We start from the raw sequence: 15,806 nt of genomic DNA on the forward strand, positions 1-15,806 counted from the left end.
GGCGGGGGTGAGAGGCAGAGCGGGGTGGAGGGCAGAGCGGGGTGAGAGGCAGAGCGGGGTGAGAGGCAGAGCGGGGTGGAGGCAGAGCGGGGTGAGAGGCAGAGCGGGGTGAGAGGCAGAGCGGGGTGAGAGGCAGAGCGGGGGTGAGAGGCAGAGCGGGGTGAGAGGAGCGGGGTGAGAGGGGGGTGAGAGGAGAGCAGAGCGGGTGAGAGGTAGAGGTGAGGAGTGAGTGGAGAGGCAGAGCGGGGTGAGAGGCAGAGCGGGGGTGAGAGGCAGAGCGGGGTGAGAGGCAGAGCGGGGTGAGAGGCAGAGCGGGGTGAGAGGCAGAGCGGGGTGAGAGTCAGAGCGGGGTGAGAGGCAGAGCGGGGTGAGAGGCAGAGCGGGGTGAGAGGCAGAGCGGGGTGAGAGGCAGAGCGGGGGTGAGAGGCAGAGCGGGGTGAGAGGCAGAGCGGGGTGAGAGGCAGAGCGGGGTGAGAGGCAGAGCGGGGTGAGAGGCAGAGCGGGGTGAGAGGCAGAGCGGGGTGAGAGGCAGAGCGGGGTGAGAGGCAGAGCGGGGTGAGAGTCAGGCAGAGCGGGGTGAGAGAGGCAGAGCGGGGTGAGAGGCAGGGCAGAGCGGGGTGAGAGGCAGAGCAGAGCGGGGTGAGAGCAGAGGCAGAGCGGGGGTGAGAGGCAGAGCGGGGTGAGAGGCAGAAGGGGTGAGAGGCAGAGCGGGGTGAGAGGCAGAGGCGGGGGGTGAGAGGCAGAGGCAGAGCGGGTGAGAGGCAGAGGCAGAGCGGGGTGAGAGGCAGAGGAGCGGGGTGAGAGGCAGAGGCAGAGCGGGGTGAGAGGCAGAGGCAGAGCGGGGTGAGAGGCAGAGCGGGGTGAGAGGCAGAGCGGGGTGAGAGGAGGCAGAGCGGGGTGAGAGGCAGAGCGGGGTGAGAGGCAGAGCGGGAGAGGCAGAGGCAGAGCGGGGTGAGAGGCAGAGGCAGAGCGGGGGTGAGAGGCAGAGGCAGAGCGGGGTGAGAGGCAGAGGCAGAGCGGGGTGAGAGGCAGAGGCAGAGCGGGTGAGAGGCAGAGGCAGAGCGGGGTGAGAGGCAGAGGCAGAGCGGGGTGAGAGGCAGAGGCAGAGCGGGTGAGAGGCAGAGGCAGAGCGGGGTGAGAGGCAGAGGCAGAGCGGGGTGAGAGGCAGAGGCAGAGCGGGGTGAGAGGCAGAGGCAGAGCGGGGTGAGAGGCAGAGGCAGAGCGGGGTGAGAGGCAGAGGCAGAGCGGGGTGAGAGGCAGAGGCAGAGCGGGGTGAGAGGCAGAGGCAGAGCGGGGTGAGAGGCAGAGGCAGAGCGGGGTGAGAGGCAGAGGCAGAGCGGGGTGAGAGGCAGAGGCAGAGCGGGGTGAGAGGCAGAGGCAGAGCGGGGTGAGAGGCAGAGGCAGAGCGGGGTGAGAGGCAGAGGCAGAGCGGGGTGAGAGGCAGAGGCAGAGCGGGGTGAGAGGCAGAGGCAGAGCGGGTGAGAGGCAGAGGCAGAGCGGGGTGAGAGGCAGAGGCAGAGCGGGGTGAGAGGCAGAGGCAGAGCGGGGTGAGAGGCAGAGGCAGAGCGGGGTGAGAGGCAGAGGCAGAGCGGGTGAGAGGCAGAGGCAGAGCGGGGTGAGAGGCAGAGGCAGAGCGGGGTGAGAGGCAGAGGCAGAGCGGGGTGAGAGGCAGAGGCAGAGCGGGGTGAGAGGCAGAGGCAGAGCGGGGTGAGAGCAGAGGCAGAGCGGGTGAGAGGCAGAGGCAGAGCGGGGTGAGAGGCAGAGGCAGAGCGGGGTGAGAGGCAGAGGCAGAGCGGGTGAGAGGCAGAGGCAGAGCGGGGTGAGAGGCAGAGGCAGAGCGGGGTGAGAGGCAGAGGCAGAGCGGGGTGAGAGGCAGAGGCAGAGCGGGGTGAGAGGCAGAGGCAGAGCGGGGTGAGAGGCAGAGGCAGAGCGGGGTGAGAGGCAGAGGCAGAGCGGGGTGAGAGGCAGAGGCAGAGCGGGGTGAGAGGCAGAGGCAGAGCGGGGTGAGAGGCAGAGGCAGAGCGGGGTGAGAGGCAGAGGCAGAGGCGGGAGAGGCAGAGCAGAGCGGGTGAGAGGCAGAGGCAGAGCGGGGTGAGAGGCAGAGGCAGAGCGGGGTGAGAGGCAGAGGCAGAGCGGGGTGAGAGGCAGAGGCAGAGCGGGGTGAGAGGCAGAGGCAGAGCGGGGTGAGAGGCAGAGGCAGAGCGGGGTGAGAGGCAGAGGCAGAGCGGGGTGAGAGGCAGAGGCAGAGCGGGGTGAGAGGCAGAGGCAGAGCGGGGTGAGAGGCAGAGGCAGAGCGGGGTGAGAGGCAGAGGCAGAGCGGGTGAGAGGCAGAGGCAGAGCGGGGTGAGAGGCAGAGGCAGAGCGGGGTGAGAGGCAGAGGCAGAGCGGGGTGAGAGGCAGAGGCAGAGCGGGGTGAGAGGCAGAGGCAGAGCGGGGTGAGAGGCAGAGGCAGAGCGGGGTGAGAGGCAGAGGCAGAGCGGGGTGAGAGGCAGAGGCAGAGCGGGGTGAGAGGCAGAGGCAGAGCGGGGTGAGAGGCAGAGGCAGAGCGGGGTGAGAGGCAGAGGCAGAGCGGGGTGAGAGGCAGAGGCAGAGCGGGGTGAGAGGCAGAGGCAGAGCGGGGTGAGAGGCAGAGGCAGAGCGGGGTGAGAGGCAGAGGCAGAGCGGGTGTGAGAGGAGGGCAGAGGGGGTGGAGGCAGTGGCAGAGCGGGTGAGAGGCAGAGGCAGAGCGGGGTGAGAGGCAGAGGCAGAGCGGGGTGAGAGGCAGAGGCAGAGCGGGGTGAGAGGCAGAGGCAGAGCGGGGTGAGAGGCAGAGGCAGAGCGGGGTGAGAGGCAGAGGCAGAGCGGGGTGAGAGGCAGAGGCAGAGCGGGGTGAGAGGCAGAGGCAGAGCGGGGTGAGAGGCAGAGGCAGAGCGGGGTGAGAGGCAGAGGCAGAGCGGGGTGAGAGGCAGAGGCAGAGCGGGGTGAGAGGCAGAGGCAGAGCGGGTGAGAGGCAGAGGCAGAGCGGGGTGAGAGGCAGAGGCAGAGCGGGGTGAGAGGCAGAGGCAGAGCGGGGTGAGAGGCAGAGGCAGAGCGGGGTGAGAGGCAGAGGCAGAGCGGGGTGAGAGGCAGAGGCAGAGCGGGGTGAGAGGCAGAGGCAGAGCGGGGTGAGAGGCAGAGGCAGAGCGGGGTGAGAGGCAGAGGCAGAGCGGGGTGAGAGGCAGAGGCAGAGCGGGGTGAGAGCAGAGGCAGAGCGGGGTGAGAGGCAGAGGCAGAGCGGGGTGAGAGAGGCAGAGGCAGAGCGGGGTGAGAGGCAGAGGCAGAGCGGGGTGAGAGGCAGAGGCAGAGCGGGGTGAGAGGCAGAGGCAGAGCGGGGTGAGAGGCAGAGGCAGAGCGGGGTGAGAGGCAGAGGCAGAGCGGGGTGAGAGGCAGAGGCAGAGCGGGGGTGAGAGGCAGAGGCAGAGCGGGGTGAGAGGCAGAGGCAGAGCGGGGTGAGGCAGGCAGAGCGGGGAGAGGCAGTGCAGAGCGAGCGGGGAGAGGGGGAGAGGTAGAGGCAGAGCGAGGGTGAGAGGCAGAGGCAGAGCGGGGTGAGAGCAGAGGCAGAGCGGGGTGAGAGGCAGAGGCAGAGCGGGGTGGAGAGAGGCAGAGGCGGGGGTGAGAGGCAGAGGCAGAGCGGGGTGAGAGGCAGAGGCAGAGCGGGGTGAGAGGCAGTGGCAGAGCGGGGGAGAGGCAGAGGCAGAGCGGGGTGAGAGGCAGAGGCAGGCGGGTGAGAGGCAGAGGCAGAGCGGGGTGAGAGGGCAGGGGGGAGGCAGAGAGTGGGCAGAGCGGGGTGAGAGGCAGAGGCAGAGCGGGGGTGAGAGGCAGAGGCAGAGCGGGGTGAGAGGCAGAGGCAGAGCGGGGTGCGGGGGAGAGCAGAGGCAGAGCGGGGTGTGAGGCAGAGGCAGAGCGGGGTGAGAGGCAGAGGCAGAGCGGGGTGAGAGGCAGAGGCAGAGCGGGGTGAGAGGCAGAGGCAGAGCGGGGTGCAGAGGGGTGAGGCAGAGGCAGAGCGGGGTGAGAGGCAGAGGCAGAGCGGGGTGAGAGGCAGAGGCAGAGCGGGGTGAGAGGCAGAGGCAGAGCGGGGTGAGAGGCAGAGGCAGAGCGGGGTGAGAGGCAGAGGCAGAGCGGGGTGAGAGGCAGAGGCAGAGCGGGTGAGAGGCAGAGGCAGAGCGGGGTGAGAGGCAGAGGCAGAGCGGGGTGAGAGGCAGAGGCAGAGCGGGGTGAGAGGCAGAGGCAGAGCGGGGTGAGAGGCAGAGGCAGAGCGGGGTGAGAGGCAGAGGCAGAGCGGGGTGAGAGGCAGAGGCAGAGCGGGGTGAGAGGCAGAGGCAGAGCGGGGTGAGAGGCAGAGGCAGAGCGGGGTGAGAGGCAGAGGCAGAGCGGGGTGAGAGGCAGAGGCAGAGCGGGGTGAGAGGCAGAGGCAGAGCGGGGTGAGAGGCAGAGGCAGAGCGGGGTGAGAGGCAGAGGCAGAGCGGGGTGAGAGGCAGAGGCAGAGCGGGGTGAGAGGCAGAGGCAGAGCGGGGTGAGAGGCAGAGGCAGAGCGGGGTGAGAGGCAGAGGCAGAGCGGGGTGAGAGGCAGAGGCAGAGCGGGGTGAGAGGCAGAGGCAGAGCGGGGTGAGAGGCAGAGGCAGAGCGGGGTGAGAGGCAGAGGCAGAGCGGGGTGAGAGGCAGAGGCAGAGCGGGGTGAGAGCAGAGCGTGAGAGGCAGAGCAGAGCGGGGTGAGAGGCAGAGGCAGAGCGGGTGAGAGGCAGAGGCAGAGCGGGGTGAGAGCAGAGGCAGAGCGGGGTGAGAGGCAGAGGCAGAGCGGGGTGAGAGGCAGAGGCAGAGCGGGGTGAGAGGCAGAGGCAGAGCGGGGTGAGAGGCAGAGGCAGAGGCGGGGTGAGAGGCAGAGGCAGAGCGGGGTGAGAGGCAGAGGCAGAGCGGGGTGAGAGGCAGAGGCAGAGCGGGGTGAGAGGCAGAGGCAGAGCGGGGTGAGAGGCAGAGGCAGAGCGGGGTGAGAGGCAGAGGCAGAGCGGGAGAGGCAGAGGCAGAGCGGGTGAGAGGCAGAGGCAGAGCGGGTGAGAGGCAGAGGCAGAGCGGGGTGAGAGGCAGAGAGAGGCAGAGCGGGGTGAGAGGCAGAGGGGTGAGCAGAGCGGGGTGAGGTGCAGAGGCAGAGCGGGGTGAGAGGCAGAGGCAGAGCGGGGGTGAGAGGCAGAGGCAGAGCGGGGTGAGAGGCAGAGGCAGAGCGGGGTGAGAGGCAGAGGCAGAGCGGGGTGAGAGGCAGAGGCAGAGCGGGGTGAGAGGCAGAGGCAGAGCGGGGTGAGAGGCAGCAGAGGGCAGGGGTGAGCGGAGAGGCAGAGCGGGGTGAGAGGAGAGGCAGAGCGGGGTGAGAGCAGAGGCAGAGCGGGAGAGGCAGAGGGTGAGAGGCAGAGGCAGAGCGGGGAGAGGCAGAGGCAGAGCGGGTGAGAGGCAGAGGCAGAGCGGGGTGAGAGGCAGAGGCAGAGCGGGGTGAGAGGCAGAGGCAGAGCGGGGTGAGAGGCAGAGGCAGAGCGGGGTGAGAGGCAGAGGCAGAGCGGGGTGAGAGGCAGAGGCAGAGCGGGGTGAGAGGCAGAGGCAGAGCGGGGTGAGAGGCAGAGAGCAGAGCGGGGTGAGAGGCAGAGGCAGAGCGGGGTGAGAGGCAGAGGCAGAGCGGGGTGAGAGGCAGAGGCAGAGCGGGGTGAGAGGCAGAGGCAGAGCGGGGTGAGAGGCAGAGGCAGAGCGGGGTGAGAGGCAGAGGCAGAGCGGGGTGAGAGGCAGAGCGGGGTGAGAGGCAGAGCGGGGTGAGAGGCAGAGCGGGGTGAGAGGCAGAGCGGGGTGAGAGGCAGAGCGGGGTGAGAGGCAGAGCGGGGTGAGAGGCGTGCGGAGAACTCACCGCGTCCTGCCACGCGGCTGTCCGTACGCCGCTCTCTGCGCTCTCCATGCGGAGTGCGACTCTCGAAGTCTTCATCTCTCTACGCGTGTCTGTCACTACGTGTGTCAGGCAGAGCGGTGTCTACGCGTGTCTGTGTGTCTCTGTCTCTACGCGTGTCTGTGTGCTTCTGTGTCTACGTGTGTCTGTGTGCTTCTGTCGCTACGTGTGTCTGTGTGTCTCTGTCACTACGTGTGTCTGTATGTTTCTGTGTCTACGTGTGTCTGTGTGTCTCTGTGTCTACGTGTGTCTGTGTGCTTCTGTGTCTACGTGTGTCTGTGTGCTTCTGTGTCTACGTGTGTCTGTGTGTCTCTGTGTCTACGTGTGTCTGTGTGTCGCTGTCTCTACGTGTGTCTGTGTGTGTCTCAATGTGCCACTGCATGTCTCTGCATCTCCACGTGTCTCCGTGTGTCTGTGTGCGCCTCTGCGTGTCTCCGTGTGTCTCAGTGAAGCCGCATGCTTCTGTGTGTCTCTGCGTGTCTGTGTACCTGTCTCTGTGCGTCACTGTGTCTCCGTGTGTCTCGATGTGCCTCGATGCATCTGCGTGCCTCTGCGTTTCTCGGTATCTCCGTGTGCCGCCGTATTCTCTCTGCGCACGTGTCTCTGTGTGTATATCCGCGTGTCTCTGTGCGCCGGTGTCTCTGTGTATATCTGCGTGTCTCTGTGTGGCTCTGCGTGTCTCTGTGCGCCTGTGTCTCTGTGTATATCCGCGTGTCTCTGTGTGGCTCTGCGTGTCTCTGTGCGCCTGTGTCTCTGTGTATATCTGCGTGTCTCTGTGTGGCTCTGCGTGTCTCGGCGTGTGGAGAAGCCAGCGAGCGACGTTTGGCGCTGCTGCTGCTGCTGGTGCCGGTGATGAGTTCGGTTCGCTGCGAGATCGCCAAGTGATTTATGCGGTGACATTCGCCCCGCGCGTGTGCGACTCCAGGGTGAGCCGTCCAACCAGAGAGCAGCGTGGGCTGGTGGTGGTGCTGCTTGCCGAGGGCTTGGAGTGTTGGGGGGTGTGGGGAGCGGTGGCGCAGCGGTTAGGGCGCTGCGCTACGAACCCCGAGTTCCATTCCCGCTCACGGCAAACAACACCGGTGACGATTATCTGAACCGGTCCTGGGCCTCCCCAAGATCGACTTATCCTAAAATGAGTACCTTGTCCGGTGTGTAATGCATCGTGGCTATGGAGAAAAAGGCGGCCGGGCGTGGTGCTGGCCACCCACCCCCTCGTGCGCCGGGCACTTGCCCCAACAGTCTGTTTAGGCTATACGGGGAATCTTTGTGCTGGTTGACGAGTTGGTTGGATATCTAATGAGTCCTAGTGGCCGGTTGCTGACCTGTCTCGACTGGACATCTGTGAAAAGAGCTTCATAGCTCATCGGATTCGTCCTCCTCCTGCAGGCTAAACAAAGTACTCTCGTTAACTCGTCGTCGTCATCAGTGTTATCATCAGTCTGTGGCCGCGATCCTCAGTTCCATTGCTCTCGCATCTCCCTGCTGCGTGCCTGATGGGGCTCAATTATCTGGCGTGGGAGAGCAATCCCTTGATGGTGGAGGGGGTCGCGTTGCGCTCCGTACAAAGCAATGTACAAACTGCTAGTAGCCCAACATCCCGATAAACAAAAAAACTACCTCTGGCAATTCCTCAACGGGCATCACAGCAGCAGCAGCATCGCCCCCCCCCCTACTCCCCCACCCCCCTAACTTGGCAGCACCCTCCTGCCATTGAGTCTCGGGACTTGGCGAGGCTCACCTGGGTAAAACCAGCGAGCAATCCAGTCGCGTGGGGGGCAGGCAGGGGGGTGCCTTGCCCCCCCCCGTGGCCAAAGTTACGAGTCGGGGGCCCCCCTTGACAACGTGCCCCCTACAGCGTTAGATGTTCGAGACCGTGAGCGTAACGACGACGTGGATGAGGGCGACCGCGCCAAGAGACAAATCACAATCGTGGGGCTCCACCTCACCGATTGCCGTACCCCTGAGCTGATAATATCGTTACATTACGTTACACTATCGTTACATTATATTATCACGGCGTTACATGACAGTATAATACCGTTACATTACATTACAATACTGTTACATTGCATTGTCGTTACATTACAATGTCGTTACATTACATTATCAGCTGAGGCTTCCCTGGATGAACAAACTGAATAACAATGTTGTCGTCGCTGCTAGGAATACGACATCGTGAGTTGCTTCTGGTAGCTCAGAGAGAGACTCACATAGAGACCCACACACTCACGTAGAGACGCCACAGACTGAGGAGTGATTGAACCAAGTTTCCCGGGCGCAGTGAGCTGACGTCCTCAGCCCGGTCACCAACGACCGCACAAAATACACCCCCCCCCCCCCATCACATAGCATTTGGTTGTGAACTTAATGACTAAGCTGCACCTCTGAGCATTACAATATTGGTTTTGACCGTCGGTGCCACGGGCATGACGCTCTGTGGCTTAGCCGGTGGAGAAGTGCCGAGTGCCGGTTCCTCCGCGTGGTGGCCGCTGGGTAGAATGGGTCCCAGAGGAAGTACGATCGAATCCACTTCCGTAGGCCATTCCCCAACACGAAGGGGTTGCACTGCCAAATATCTGATATGATACTGTACCTCATCTGGTGACGTGATGGGGATAACTCAATCAGGATAAACATTGGGGAAAACATTATTCACAATATAGATTTTTTTAAAGGAAATGCCATTTATTCATTGAGCCATTGGCTTGAACATAGTTTATTGGTACTACTTCGGGTGGCAGACACTGATAATGATTCCCTTGAACCGCGTTATCTCTAGATCACAATTATCTATGGTAGCAAGGTCACTGCTGTCGGTTTATATAAGAAAATATCATTGCAATGGTACACTCTTAGTTTATATTTATACTGCACGTGGTGGACACTGCACGTGGTGGACACTGCCTCGTGGTGGACACTGCCTCGTGGTGGACACTGCACGTGGTGGACACTGAGAGTGGTGGACACAGAGTGTTGGACACTGCTCGTGGTGGACACTGCCCGTGGTGGACACTGAGAGTGGTGGACACTGAGAGTGTTGGACACTGCTCGTGGTGGACACTGCCCGTGGTGGACACTGCACGTGGTGGACACTGAGAGTGGTGGACACTGAGAGTGTTGGACACTGCTCGTGGTGGACACTGCCCGTGGTGGACACTGAGAGTGGTGGACACTGAGTGGTGGACACTGCACGTGGTTGACACTGTCCGTGGTGGACACTGCCCAGGGTGGACACTGCTCGTGGTGGACACTGCACGTGGTTGACACTGCACGTGGTGGACACTGCCCAGGGTGAACACTGCTCGTGGTGGACACTGCACGTGGTTGACACTGCACGTGGTGGACACTGCCTCGTGGTGGACACTGAGAGTGGTGGACACTGCCCGTGGTGGACACGGAGAGTGGTGGACACTGCTCGTGGTGGACACTGCACGTGGTGGACACTGCCCGTGGTGGACACTGCTCGTGGTGGACACTGCCCGTGGTGGACACTGCTCGTGGTGGACACTGCCCGTGGTGGACACTGCCCGTGGTGGACACTGCCTCGTGGTGGACACTGCACGTGGTGGACACTGCCCAGGGTGGACACTGGTAGCATTTGCCACCCCAGGTGGTACGGACAGAATTCGCCCATGAGCCTCTTGGTTACTTTGGCTACGAGGATCACCCGGCACTGGTTGGGTGGGCGTGGGGCTCGGGGAGAAGTCGCTATCGATAAACTTTTTATTTATTTCACCAGGTAAGGCCCACTGAGCTATGTAGCTCTTTTCCAGAAGCGACCTGGCCACAAGTGAAGATCTGGACTCGATGGTAGAAGAAGAGTTTTGAAGGTTATAATTGTTTTCTTTGGGTGAAAAATGTATCGGTGCCCTGGTAGGCTTCATCTTTGTATAGACATTTGAGTTATTTAATTTTCGGCTATAATTAGACGCGCGCTGCTGCCATGCGAGCAAGCAAGCCGCGTGCTCGGCTCACATCAATTATTCCTATCTTCTTGCGCGACCCGAAAATCAGCGCAGCCCCATGATAATGATTAAGCACGCTCATATTAAAATGGTAAAATGGTAAAATGATGGCATCTGCTGTAAGCATGGATAATATATGGCTTTTGTGCAGGGTTCCATATTCGTATGATAATAATTACTATTATGGTAATGATACAATCGGACAAATGTATGATTAAGCCCAATGCATTTTGTTCAGCAGCATTGAGGCGTGTCGAAATGAAGGATGTTTAATAATACATTGCCTGGTATTTAATTATGTAACGCAACTGATTGCTGGGCTTTAATGAGGTAGGTAAATGGGAATAGTAGATTAGCATGTGTGTGTGTGTCATTGTGTGTCTACGTGTGTATCCATGTGTATTTGAGTGTCATTGTGGGGGAGCGGTGGTGCAGCGGTTAGCGCGCTGCGCTACGAACCCGGCCACTTGAGTTCGATTCCCGTTCACGGCCAACACGATTATTAGAACCGGTCCTGGGCCTCCGTCTCGGTCAACTCAGCCTCAAATAAGTACCTGGCGCGGTGTGTAAAAATCTCCACTAGGGAGACAAAGGCGGCTATCCGTGGTGCTGGCCACCCACCCCCTTGTGTGCCATGCCGGCCTTCATAGGTGCTCACGAACAGCACTTGCCCCAACAGTCGGTTAAGGCTACACGGGGGATCTTTGTCTTTGCAGTGGGGTGCGACGGTGCAGCGATTCGCACGCTGCGCTCGGGTTTTCCCCTCCACATTTAGAATCAACATCGCGCGTTTAAAGTATTTGGCTGATCCACGTGATGATGATGATGAGCCACTGTGTTGATCTATCATTTGTGGCCAAGTCGCTTCTGAAAAAGAGCTACATAGCTCAGTAGAATAAAATACATAGTTTTAGTTTTTAGCATTGGGCCTTCCCGGTGCCGGATTATTCTCGTAGCAAAAGTAGCTACACATCCTACCGGCCCCACACTTTCAAGGGCCCCGCGCTAAATGCTTTCAAGCTATCAATTCCGGTTCAGTGATTCTGCACTTGCTCTATTAATATAGTACTATACCACCTTCAACTTTTACGAAAGACTCTGTGTTTAAGCTTAGAGATGTGTCGTATTATCTGTCTGTATTGCAAATTAAAAATTACAATTACTTTACTATGCAAGTTAAACATTTCTGTGTTTTAATATTTACGTGTTTTTTTATTTGTTTAGGGCCCCTTTGTAACATCATGCTACAGGCCCCGCACCAGCTGTGGATTGTTGTCGCTCGTTTACCCAAGGAGAGCCTCGCTGAGTCTCGAGACAAGTTTTCAGGAGACTCCTGCCGGGCGTTTGCAGGAGGGGGGCGATGTTGCTGACATCTCAATTGAGCAATGTGCAAGTTTGGTACTTGTACAATTTTGTATTCGGGACTGGGAATGTTTATCCAATACCAGTTGCTTTGCGGGGGGCGGGGGTTCAGCAGCTTTGGGAACAAACCGGTGGAGCCCATCGTAAACCCATGCAGAGGAGGAGAAGGAGAGCACGGACACATTCCACATAGCCGCCCGAGTCGGGAATCGAACCCAGGAGCTGTTTTCTGCGAGGCGCGAGCTTCACCACTGCGCAACAACCACCACAACCACCACAACCACCACAACCACCACAACCACCACAACCACCACAACCACCACAACCACCACAACCACCACAACCACCACAACCACCACAACCACCACCACAACCACCACGAACCCTGCCGCATTGGCAACGGGCTGACAATGACAACAGGTTCGCGTTCACACTTCAACCGCAAGCCACCTGCCTCCTCCGTAGGCCGAACAGAGCGGTGGGATGCCGGTGCATCGTGCGATTCATCTCGATTCGTGCGTTCGCGAAAATACATTCAACAACAACAACATCAGAGGCCGAATTTCGTCTCTGGTTTGAAGATTGTGCCCCATTATACGAGCGGCCCGTGCCTTGTAACCTTGGCAACAAATACTTAGCACCCAACACCCTCCCGCTACCTTGCAAGCTCCGACTGACAGATTTGAAAACACGTGCACACACGGGGAGACGGGAGCGGTGGCACAGTGGTTAGCGCACTGCGCTATGAATTCCGTTTCCTAAGCTCGATTCCAGGTCACGGTTAACGTCGGACAGGCGCTCATCATTTAACTTGGTGAGTATATTGTGTCAGCCCGGCCACCACTTGATTCACAGCCTCGAGACTCAAACTCTTCCATCGAGAGCCACAGACTTACTGAGCGATCCACAGACTGAGTTGGGATTAAAATTAATTCTCACGTGGAGTTAGTTTATGGGCTCAGCCCGGTCACCACTGACTGCATTTAAAAATACGCCATCACATCGAGTTCATTTTTTTGCACTCAGTTTTCGCTACATTTCAGCTACGAGAATTAAAGGGGTGGTGGATGAAACTTGGGCTTTTCAACCCAGGATCTCAGCGCTGCCGGCTCAGCCATCTGACGTCTGAGTAGGGTCGATTCCCAAGGGATAGCCATCCTCGATGAGAAGGCCAAGCTTGGCTGGAGTGACCCCCTAAGTGTCCCTGGCGCAAGCATGGTCGGGGGGGTCGTGCCGTAGATTTGCAAACAAATTTTATTTTAGATTGTACCAGGTATTGTACCAGATTATACCAGGTATGGAACAAACAAAAGCTCGACCAGGTGGAAATGCATAGCAGCCAAACTCTCTGAACGCGCGTTCATTCTGAACGTGGAGGGGAAAAAACCGGAGGACCTGGAGAAAACCCCAATTGACCACGGGGATTGAACCCACGACCTCATGCATACCAGGCGAGGTAGTTAACATCTCGCCACCGTGGCGCGCTCTCGCGGGCGCCTGTCCGTGCGCCTTCCCTTCCACACCTCGAATGTTTTAGATATTTTCCGGTATTTTTTAGGTTTGCATTTTTTTATTGGTTGTTTTTTAATGGCTTAACCAAAATAAATAAATATATATAAGCACAAGTCTCTGCCGGGATCAGCCAAAGCCCTGTTTGCGACATCGCCCTGTTGGGGTTTCCATTAAAAGATTTCCACTGTTCACGAAGATTACATCTCTCCGTCCGTGTCCTACTTCGCTGCGGGTTATTTATTTATTTAGAGAGATACATATTTTCAAGGCTATCAGATTTCACCAGACAAGCGGAGAACAGCAGAAAGCCCCGTTCACAAACGCCACAATGATAGCAGTGGCCGTCTTACCAAGCTCGTTCCGAGCGGTTTCCCATGATGTGCGTCACCTGCGAACGTCCACTGCCCTGCGCCACCGAACCACCGTGTCGAAGGGGTTCAGTCGTCCAGGGCGCCTCCGATTGCTCGCTCAGAGACGCCGCTTCAAGTCTCTTAAGCGCTCAACGAACGGGGGATGTTTTTCTACACTTATTATTTTTGATACATGACAACGTTCGATGATTTGTGTACTTGTTCACTCGCTCCTTCACTCTTAGCGCTCACAGGTGCATTCGCTCATTCGCTCGCTTTTTTAGTCACTCGATCAGTTGCGTACTTGCTCGTTCACTCATTCCCATGCTCTTTCGCGGAAGCACTCACTCATCTGTGCACTCGCTCGCTCGCTCGCTCATTCACTCATTTGCGCACTCATTCATTTGTGCAATCATCCACGCACTTTACTCGCTCGCTCGCCCGTGCTCTCAATCCACTACGCTCGCTCTTTCGCTCATTTTCGCGGTGGCAAAACCAGCCGGCCCGGGCGTGAGCGCAGGCACAACGGCTCCGTGTAATCTCGAGCATTAAAAACGCAAAAAACACGAAACACCACCGCCGCCACCAACGCCACCACCGCCACCGCCGCGCGGATCTCGGTCCAATCCGCGTCTCGGCGAGGGTGACCGCCGCCTGCCTGCTCCTCACTCAACCACGTGGCCCCGCGCGCGCTCGCACGTGCGGGGCCCACGGGGCTCAAAAGCAACCGGCGCTGTCGTCAAAGTCGATCCGTTTTACGGGGAGATTAGAGTCGGCGCGATGGCTTTGGCAATGGGGGACCCGCTAAAGGTGGAGGGGGGGGGGGAGAGAACGTCTGCGTGCATTCCACGTGGTGGGATTACACGCCCACACACGACACACAGCACGGGATTTTCAGACACGAGATTTAATGCTGCAGTGCCCCACTCACAGGGGATTGCTTTTAGGCCATGAGGAGATTGGAAAATTACCCCCTGCATCTACAAATACATTTTTATTTTTCCAGGTAAGGCCCACCGAGCTATGCAGCCCTTTCTCAGAAGCGACCTGTCCATCGCAAATGAGAGCACAACGAAGTGGCTTATTACGTGGAAACGTATAGCAGCAAAATACTCTAAACGCATGATGTTGATTCTGAATGTGGAGGGAAAAACCGGAGGAACCAGAGAAAAATCCACGCGACCACGGGAAGAACACGCAAACTCCAAATATACAGCAGCAGGCGTCAGGGGTCGGCATCGAACCCACAACCTCCTGTATACCAGGCGAGGGAGTTAACATCCCGCCACCACGGCGTCCCAACAGACTTCAACCAAGCGACTGCGTGGGGCTGCGTGACGCCGCTCCGGTGCGTTGCTCCGGCAGGGCCTGCACGAACCCGGCCATCGACCGCATCCCAATTCTGTCCCCGTGACACCCATCATCAACCGTCGCTAACATGTGCCACCGTACTAATGACTAACACCGATCTCTCGCGCCTTTCTTATAGCCTCCGGCTATCATCGCGAGGGATGGCGCAGATGTTGAACGAGCCCCTACTGGGCATCTGCGGAAAAAGCTTCACAGCTCATCGGATTTCTCCAGGATCAATGAAGATTCCGATTATTACAAAATGGCCGACTCTTTTTGAATGGACGCGACGTGATCCGTAACGCCCGGTTAATGTACAGTACAGTACTAAACACACCGCAGTGATAACCAGGGTGGTCTACAGACGCGATGCTGCTGGGCCCTGCCTCCACCGAATGAGGAATCAATCAGTACCAGGAGGCCGGACGTGATAATAATAATAATAATGACAATTCATAATCATAATCAACGTTTTTGGGTTAGATCGCGTTATTTATAAATGTGTCGTAACCCTCCACCACCCGACACGGCCAATCAGCAAAAAAGTGTGACGTTGACAAAAGACAAATAGTTCACTGCTTTAGCCCACCGGTGTGTTGAAGCGTGAAACCACAACATTTACAGTTTTTGAGTAGTACTGTGACGTTTCGCTGGTAATTGCATGCAGCATCATCGGGCAATTCGCCAGAATGGTGAGGCTCTGCTCTGGCTCCCGGTCTTAAATAGAGCAGCAGCAGGGTGACGTCATCATTTAACTGATCAGGTGCAACGATTTGAGGCGGAGGGGGGGTTATTGTAATTATATACTAGATAAGTAATCAGGCAATTGTTACGATGTGAGTTGTAGATTAGTAATCAGTTGTAATGTGTGTTATTGTAATTATATGCTACGTTAGTAATCAGTTAATTAGTATTTGTTTCCCCTATAAGGAATTGTAATATGTATTATTTAATAATCTGCTTCCAGGCCGCACTAAGCCTGTAACTGTCTGAGTAGTTAAAGTTATTTCTGTTTCTCTCAATTTCAATGGATTCTCTAATTAGTCTTTGCCAGTAGTAACTAGTTTTACACAACACTTCAACGTTGTCAAAATCAATTGAGTGTCCCTGTTGGCAAGCATGTTCTGCCACTGCCGACAGTTGTGTTTGAGATAGTTTAATATTTATTTGGTGTTCTTTTAGTCCTACACTAATGTTACGCCCCGTCTGTCCAATATAGCATCTGCCACATAAACAATTACTCCGATATACACCTTCTGTTGATAATTTAGATAATTCGTCTTTAGTGCAAGTTACTAGTTTTTGAATTTGTGTACTGTAACAAATCTTACT

This window comes from Lampetra planeri, chromosome 51 (assembly GCF_965212315.1).
Source record: "Lampetra planeri chromosome 51, kcLamPlan1.2.h2, whole genome shotgun sequence".
Classification (NCBI taxonomy): Eukaryota; Metazoa; Chordata; class Hyperoartia; order Petromyzontiformes; family Petromyzontidae; genus Lampetra; species Lampetra planeri.